Consider the following 9,037-nt stretch of genomic DNA (forward strand, 5'->3'; position numbering starts at 1 on the left):
ATCAATAGCACACACATAAATGTAATTGAGGGAATATCTAGTATCACTTATCATTTTACAATGCTTCTCATACAATTTACCAAATAAGCCTAATTATTTAATATCTCTAAAAGATGACAGACACAACTTTGAGGTTCTCCAGGGGCCCAGCTGGAAAATCCCAATGTTAATTTTAAGTCAAAAAGATTTAGTTTCAGATTTTGATGATGTGGGTGCGGGGAGGACCTGCCAAAGATGTTAAAAAGTTCAAAACACTTGATTAAAACAAAATCACAGGTTACCGTAAAATAATAGCCATTAATTTAACCACAGTGACAAAAGACTTCAAAAGCAATACAGAAAGTTATATGGATGTAAAAACCTAACCCTTTTAAAGCTCAGTTTTTCTATGTAATCCAAAACCTAATAAAGACAAGATAGGAAATTATCTTGATAAAACGTAAAATCTTTGTTTTTTTCAGGCCAGTTACCAGAACACGCTACAAGAAAAATCTCTTGTAGCGTGATTGCTTCTCCTTATGGGAAGCCCATTTAGATAATCTGGAAGTCAATCTTGATGAAAAGGGTACTTGAATTTAATCAGGCACAGGAAGAATGTGTCTAGGGTTAAGAATATGCATTACATTACACAGCAATGTAAACAAGAAAACTAATACCTTGAGTGGGGGAATACATGGCTCTCACTAACAACATAGGAAGTGTCCTGATTACACGGAACAATTTAGGCACATCAGTAAAAGCCAAGTGTACAGAATTGGGTATACTGGAGGAATACACTGTGTTTCTAAGCCTTTAAGATAAATATTTCAGTACTTGCTTTGACAGCACATATACTAAAGTTGGAATGATACAGAGAAGATTAGCATGGCCATAAGCTGTTAAAAAATAATAATTTTTTAAAAATTCGAGCATCAACTGTAATAGTAGAGTTGGAAGAAAAAAAAAGTTATAGAAATTGATGAAAATATTGAAGGAGAAAGTTATCACCTCAGTCAAGAAAAAAGATACACCTCTTCAAAGGAAGAAAGAACAAAGGGCAATGATGTATGACCTGCAAATCACATGCAACAAGGTACAGCAAAAGTTGAACTTTTTTTTCTTAAGTTAACATTGAACTTCTAGGCTGAACATGTGGCCCATACCTGTAATCCCAGCACTTTGAGAGGCCAAGGCAGGTGGATCACTGAGCCCAGGAGTTCGAAACCAGCCTGGAGAGTATAGGAGACCCTGTCTTCACAAAAATTAGCTGGATATAGTGGCACACACCTGTAGTCCTAGCTACCCGGGAGGCTGAGGTGGAAGAATTGCTTGAGCATGCAAGGTCAAGGCTGCAGTGAGCTGTCACTCCAGCCTGGGTGGCAGAATGAGAACTTGTCTCAAAAAAAACAAAAAAAGGCCAGGCGTGGTGGCTTACACCTGTAATTCCAGCACTTTGGGAGGCCAAGGTGGGCTGATCACTTGAGGCCAGGAGTTTGAGACCAGCCTGGCCAACATGGCAAAACCCCGTCTCTACTAAAAATACAAAAATTAGCCGTGTGTGGTGGCACGTACCTGTAGTCCCAGCTACTCAGGCGGCTGAGGCAGGAAAACTGCTTGAACCTGGGAGGCAGAGGTTGCAGTGAGCCAAGATCCTGCCATTGCACTCCAGCCTGGGTGACAAAGTGAGACTCCATCTGAAAAAAAAAAAAAAAAAAAAAAAGTTGGTTGAACTTCTAAAATACAAATCTGAGAAGTTACAAAAAGGAAAAATTTTACCTTGAGAAATAAAATTATTAGTCATAATGAAAAAGATAGCATCAGGCCAGGCACGGTGGCTCACGCCTGTAATTCTAGCACCTTGGGAGGCCAAGGCGGGTGGATCACCTGAGGACAGGAGTTCAAGACCAGCCTGGCCAACATGGTGAAACCTTGTCTCTACAAGAATATAAAAAATTTGCTGGGCGTGGTACAGGATGCCTGCAATCCCAGATACTCCAGAGGCTGAGGCAGGGGAATCGCTTGAACCTGGGAGGCGGAGGTTGCAGTGAGCCAAGATTGTGTCACTGCACTCCAGCCTGGGTGACAGAGCAAGACTCTGTCTCAAAAAAAAAGAAAAGAAAAGAAAAGAAAAAACAAAAACAAAAACAAAGACAGCATCTCCAACCTAAAACTTGGGAAACTAAATAGATCTCAGGAAGAAATGTGGCAGAAATACAAACTGTTAGCAGTTTAGAAGATGGCTGTTAAAGAAACAGATTTCAGAATCAAAACCTCCAGTAATTTTATTAAGAGCAAATGAATACTTTTTAAAAATCTTGTTGTTCTAACATAGGGGACCAAATTTGTTTAGTTTTGTATTAGTGTATTTTTAATATTAAAGCTCAATTTTAGAAAGACTCATAAACAATTGCCTTCTAATTATAGCCAACTTGATCATAAACAAAATTCCTCTCATAAAGTTCGCTTTCACAAACCTTATCACAACCTTATTCAGACCACTGATGACATGCTTGAATTTTCTGCTTTGTCTTATACTTCTCTTTATTAACCAGTCATTTTGCATTAGGACAAAAATTTACCATACAAGATTCTTTCTTGTAAAAAATTATCCTTTTCTTTTTAACCTTCTTTACCAAAAATATATCCTTATATCCACAACTTTTTCAGTACTAATGGATCTACTTCACTGGCTTAAATAGCTGCAAAGCATTCTGCCAAAAAGATGTTCCATGGTGTATTTGATAATTTCTCTATCCTGATAATATATCTTTCCATACTTCGCTGGGCATGGTGGCTCAGGCCTGTAATCCCAGCATTTTGGGAGGCTGAGGTGGGTTGATCACTTGAGGTCAGGAGTTGGAGACCAGCCTGGCCAACCTGGCAAAACCCCATCTCTACTAAAAATATACATATATGTGTATATATATATTTTTCCTATACTTAACATTTGTGTGATTGCTGAAAACATTGTGGCCCCTTTACACTGGGGTGGTGAACAACAGTTTGGCAAACTCTGAGGTCATCAAAGCATCTTCTTGAAAAATATGACTTTAGAAAATAGCCAACATTTGTATTAGACTATGTTCTTCAGAAATAAAAGAATCAGAGAAAGAAAAGCAGTAAGAAACTTACAAATATGTACACACACAAATTAGGGAGAAAGATAAAGTAATTATCTCACACGTATGTATTTATAATAAAATTATATTTAGAAGAATAGATAAGGAAGCTAGTTATAAAATGAGTCTTTTAATCTCCTAAGGCAAAGGCGTTTAAAGTCCAAAGCTCAGAGTGCTATTTAATCCTTTTTTGTGTGTGTTCTGAAGACTAAAGTTTGTCAACCTGCAGAAGTAATGAGGCAGTTCAGTTTGCAAAGTGAAGTTAATGAAAAACACAAAATTCTAATCAGATTTAGTTTGGAGTCAGCTTTAAAGAATAGTACTTTCGGGCTGGGCGCAGTGGCTCAGGCCTGTAATCTCAGCACTTTGGGAGGCCGAGGCTGGCAGATCACCTGAGGTCAGGAGTTCAAGACCAGCCTGTCTCTACTAAAAATACAAAAATTAGCCGGGTGTGGTGTGTACACCTGTAGTCCCAGCTACTTGGGAGGCTGAGGCAGAAGAATCACTTGAACCCAGGAGGTAGAGGTTGCTGTGAGCCAAGATTGCGCCACCGAACTCCAGCCTGGGCCACACAGTGAGACTCTGTCTCAAAAAAAAAAAAAAAAAAAAAAAGAACAGAATAGCACTTTCAGAAAACTGTGTTACATGCCATTACTGCATTCCTTTTGCTGTTATTAACTGGAGTTAAGAAGTGAAGAATAAATACCAAGAAAGAAAGCAGCCTTCAACAGACTCAAATAAATAAGGACAATACAATAATGATGATCTATGAAAGTACCACTTTTATGCATTATTTCATGTTTAAATGTTTGCTTCTAGATCCACGGATTATATTCTACCTGTCGTTACCACATTATAATGACAATAACAGACCATGAACCTTGGAGTCTAAATGGACTTCAGCTCAAATCCTAGGTCTACAGTTTTCTAGCTGAGTCACCTTAGCAAGGTCATTTGAACTTTAAGTCTATTTTCACTTATAAAATAGGAATAGCCAGGTGTGGTGGCTCACGCCTGTAATCCCAGCACTTTGGGAGGCCGAGGCGGGCGGATCATGAGGTCAGGAGTTCAAGACCATCTTGGCTAACACAGTGAAACCCCATCTCTACCAAAAATACAAAAAAAAAATTGCCAGGTGTGGTGGTGGGTGCCTGTAGTCCCAGCTACTTGGAAGGCTGAGGCAGGAGAACGGCAAGAACCCGGGAGGCGGAGCTTGCACTGAGCTGAAATCGTGCCAATGCACTCCAGCCTGGGTGACAGACTGAGACTCCGTCTCAAAAAAAAAAAAAGAAGAATGACAGTAGATGTTCGGTAAATATTGGTTAGGAGATCTGGATAGTATACCTACCAAATCATATAGAGAGTACTGCCTTTACATAAATAGCTATATTATCCTGAAAGTGTGGTTCTCAGATCAGCACCATCTTTGAGCTTATTAGAAATGCAAATTCATGGATCCTACCCAGACCTATGTAATCAGATGGTCTGGGATAGGGCCCAGGAAACTGCTTTATATGCTCTTTAGTTGATTTTTAATGCATGTTAAAGTTTGAGAACTATTGCCTCAGAGATCGGCTAGAAATGATTTCCCTGTGATGAATTCCATTAATGAACATGAAGGGATCTAGTAGTCATCTGCAGGACCAATTTATCTGCTAGGCACAAGAGGCACAGTGCCAAGGGCCCATGACATTTTAAAGGTCTTAGAAAAATGTTTTAATTTTTTTAATCAAAAGAAAAAAATGAACATAATGATAAGTATATAACAACAAATCCAATCTGGATTATATTTTATCTTCATACCAAAGTAGTTGTAAAATTAACTGATTTAAAAATTTTAAATGTAGTTTTATATATAGCATTTAAACTCTTGCTAAAAAAAGTTTGATATATTTCCTATGGAGGAAGGGCCCCATGAAGTCATAGTGCTTAGGGCCCAGGAAAGTCATAATGCAGCCCTAGTCACCTGAAAACTTCCCTGTTCACTTATAAATGTTGACACTGAAGGTGCCTGGTAGGAACTGACTATGTGTAAGAAATGTGTGCTATTTTGAGGATATACTCACTTACAATTTTTAAAAGATTAGTTTTGAGATTCATTTAATCAAAAGTTTAAAATTGTAAGCATTAAAATGGCTGATAAACAACCTGCTAAAACCCTAGGAAAAAATCTGCAACATGGAACAGGGACAGAAATCATTGACTAAAGAGAAGAACTGGAAATTACAAATGAGCATGAAATATGGTAAGATTAAAAAAAACAATAATAAGATAATCAGCAAGTTGAAAGTGAAATAGGATAATGTAGAAATTATGTTAGAACAGAAACTTATATCCTTATAACAGAAATGGATATACTATTTTCATATAATGCTCCTCGTTTCATCGGGCACAAATACATTTAGCCCTTGAAAAATCATCAACCAGTCACTAATTGCAGAACCTGCTATTGTCTCCTGAAACTTGTACTTAGTTGTGGATTAACTATATACTGCATGTCTCAGTGTGGTGTTTAGAAGAATGGGATTTGATAACTATGTTTTCAATGAAATATTAAAATATTAAATTAAAATATTAAAAGTTGCTATTTTATTAATCATTATTAAGCTCTACCAGTATAGACTATGGGTCAGTTTATCCAAGTAGTTTTATATACAGCACTTTAAATTTGGCTAAAATAGAGGAAACATCAGCTATGATACAAAAGAATTTGCAGCCTTAGGGATAACATACACAGAGAGAAAACTTTGTTATGTGTCTATAACCAACTCAAATCTTCCTTTTGTCAATTCCCAGACCCCTCAGAGCAACTTAGGTTATTTCAACATCATAATCTTCAAATCCAAACCCTAGGTTCACAGCCCGATTGCTGGTCCCTTTTAGAGTATCTTTCCTTGATTTCTACCACAATGTTATTTGGGGCATAGACATTTTCTGAACATCTGAGAAGATTGTATTACATAGTCTTTAAGGAGCTGGGTTCTACGATCCTATCATCCTAAATTTTCCTTGGGAAAAAATTATTTTTGATCTATTGTATTATTTACTCATTAAGCAGATATGTATTAATATCTATTGGTGCAGGATTCTATTCAGACAAAAAGTGCATTGCAGATGGAGGGTAAAACATGTCCAAAGGCTCCGATGTAGAAAAGAGAAACTGAAAAATTGAAAATGGCTGGAGCTTAATGAAGAAGATGAGAATGCTGCAAGAGGAGGTTAGCGAGGTAGGTAGGGAAGGGCCTGGGATTTAGGACTTTATTCTAAGAGCAAAGGTAAATCTTTGAGTGGTTTTAAACGGTAAAGTGCTTTGATCTGGTTTACATTTAAAAAAAAGAGGTCAGGCGCGGTGGCTCACACCTGTAATCCCAGCACCTTGGAAGGTCAACATGGGTGGATCACTTGAACTCATGAGTTCAAGACCAGCCTGGGTGACACGGTAAAACCCTGTCTCTACAAAAAATACAAAAAAAATTAGCTAGGCATGATGGTGCACACCTGTAGTCACATCTACTTGGGAGACTGAGGTAGGAGGATCACCTGAGCCTGGGAGGCAGAAGTTACAGTGAACCGAGATTGCACCACTGCACTCCAGCTTGAGTCAGAGAGCCAGACCTTGTCTCAACAATAATAATTAATTTTTAAAAAGATTATTGTGGCTTTTGTGTGAGAAATGGATTAGAAGAGGCGTAAAGAGAATAAGAAATAACCTGTTTGAAGCTATTATTGTAGTATAGCTGAAAGATTATAGTGGCTAAGATTGGTGGGGACACACTGGAACTGGAAAAAATGAATAGATTCAAGAGATAATCAGGAAGGAGATTTGATTTAAAAGAGAGGGGAACAGGAGAGAGAGGGAGCGAGAAAGGGAGACGAGTGATTCCTAGTTTTTTGGCTTGTGAAACCAGAAATTCGTGAATGACATGAGTGAATGACAATGCTATTCACTAGGCTAAGACAACCAGGAAAGGGTCAGGCGCGGTCGCCCACGCCTGTAATCCCAGCACTTTGGGAGGCCGAGGCAGGTGGATCACCTGAGGTCAGGAGTTCGAGACCAGCCTGGCCAATGTGGTGAAACCCCGTCTCTACCGAAAATACAAAAATTAGCTGGGCGTGGATTAGCCGGGCGTGGTGGCAGGCACCTGTAATCCCAGCTACTCGGGAGGCTGAAGCAGGAGAATAGCTTGAACCTGGGAGGCGGAGGTTGCTGTGGGCCGAGATCACGCCATTGCACTCCAGCCTGGGCGACAAAAGTAAAACTCCATCTCGGGAAAAAAAAAAAAAACCTTCTACACATTTTACCTTGTTTCCCATTGCATGTGTTGCTGTAACACATGGTAATTACCACTAATTTAGCAATTTAACACAAACCTTTTCTGATAGTTCTGTAGGGTCAGAAGTCCAATACCTTTCTGATTGAGCTAAAGTCAAAGTGTCAGTTTTCCTTTCTGGAGACTCCTGAGGAGAACTGATTTTCTTGCCTTTTCCAGCTTCCAGAGGCCACACACATTCCTTGACTCCTGGCACCTTCCTCCATTTTCAAAGCCAGCATATATGCATTTTAAAAGCAAAGATTTATTTTTAATTAAAAAAAAAAATTCTCCAAATGGAATCAAGCTGCTGAAAGATTTTTTTTTTTTTTTTTTTTTTTTTTTAAGGGAGTCTAGCTCTGTTGCCCAGGCTGGAGTGCAATGGTAAGATCTCGGCTCACTGCAATCTCCGCCTCCCGGGTTCAAGTAGTTCTCCTGCCTCAGCCTCCCGAGTAGCTGGGATTACAGGCATGCGCCACAACGTCCAGCTAATTTTGTACTTTTAGTAGAGACGGGGTTTCTTCATGTTGGTCATGCTGGTCTCTAACACCCCCGGACCTCAGGTGATTCACCCGCCTCGGCCTTCCAAAGTGCTGCGATTACAAGCGTGAGCCACCGCGCCCAGCCTGAAAGATTTTTTTAAAAACTACATGTTGAAGTCTGTACAAATGGCCAGTTACCCACATTTGCCTATTACCTACACATCTCAGTATTATACTGTCATTGGCACAGACGATGTCATAGAACATCACAACAGGATCATGCAATAACCTCAGGCAACAAAAATAAATTATATTCATTACACTACTCTTGCCAATCAGGAAAGATTATTGGTTCGCATTAGGAAAAAGATTTTAAAGGACGTTTAAAACAATATGCCTTTCTGCATAGGCCTTCGTTAATAGGACAACTGAATTAGAACAGTCCATTCCCCAAAGACTGCACTTAATCATACCGGTTTTCTGCATCATTTTAATTGCTGTTGACTTTTCATTGACATTTAGCATAGATTTTTCCTCATTTTTGTTTTTTAAAGAACGATACTGAAAGACAAGAAAAATGCCATCAGAGGAGTACAAACGTAAAGGAGTTGAGTTTCAGTCGTGAAACAGTATAATCGTTTTCTGTGCTTTCCATATTTCCTTGAATGAGAATGTAGTTTTTTAATATGAAAAAAATTTTAAAGGAAAAGAAGTTAAAAAAAAAAAAGCCTCACTTGTAAGGTAGGGTATGGTTTTTTTAAGTCTCAGGCACGTAAATGACAAGCGACTTCTTTAAAAAACAAACAAACAAACAAAAAAACACTGCCATTTAAAGCTGACTGGTACGATCTTCCCTAAGTTATTTTGAAAACTTCTTGAAAAATAAATGTAGACCACGAATCATTTACCAAACATGTGATTCCAGTACCTCACTACCTTTTCTCTTCAGGTGGCTGTAGTTTAAATTCTAAGGCCTCCTCAAGAAATGACATTTTCACATTTCTTAGGCATCTGTGGTGCCAAAGGAACAAACCCATCACCGGCCTGGCGCAGAAGCGCACACGCCAGGTCTGCCACGGGGCCCCGAGCTGTGGGGATTTTGGATGTAACGTGTCTAGGCCGAACCCGCGCCGTGAAAGGCCGACCC

The sequence above is a fragment of the Mandrillus leucophaeus genome, unplaced genomic scaffold (genome assembly GCF_000951045.1).
Source record: "Mandrillus leucophaeus isolate KB7577 unplaced genomic scaffold, Mleu.le_1.0 Scaffold738, whole genome shotgun sequence".
Taxonomy (NCBI): Eukaryota; Metazoa; Chordata; class Mammalia; order Primates; family Cercopithecidae; genus Mandrillus; species Mandrillus leucophaeus.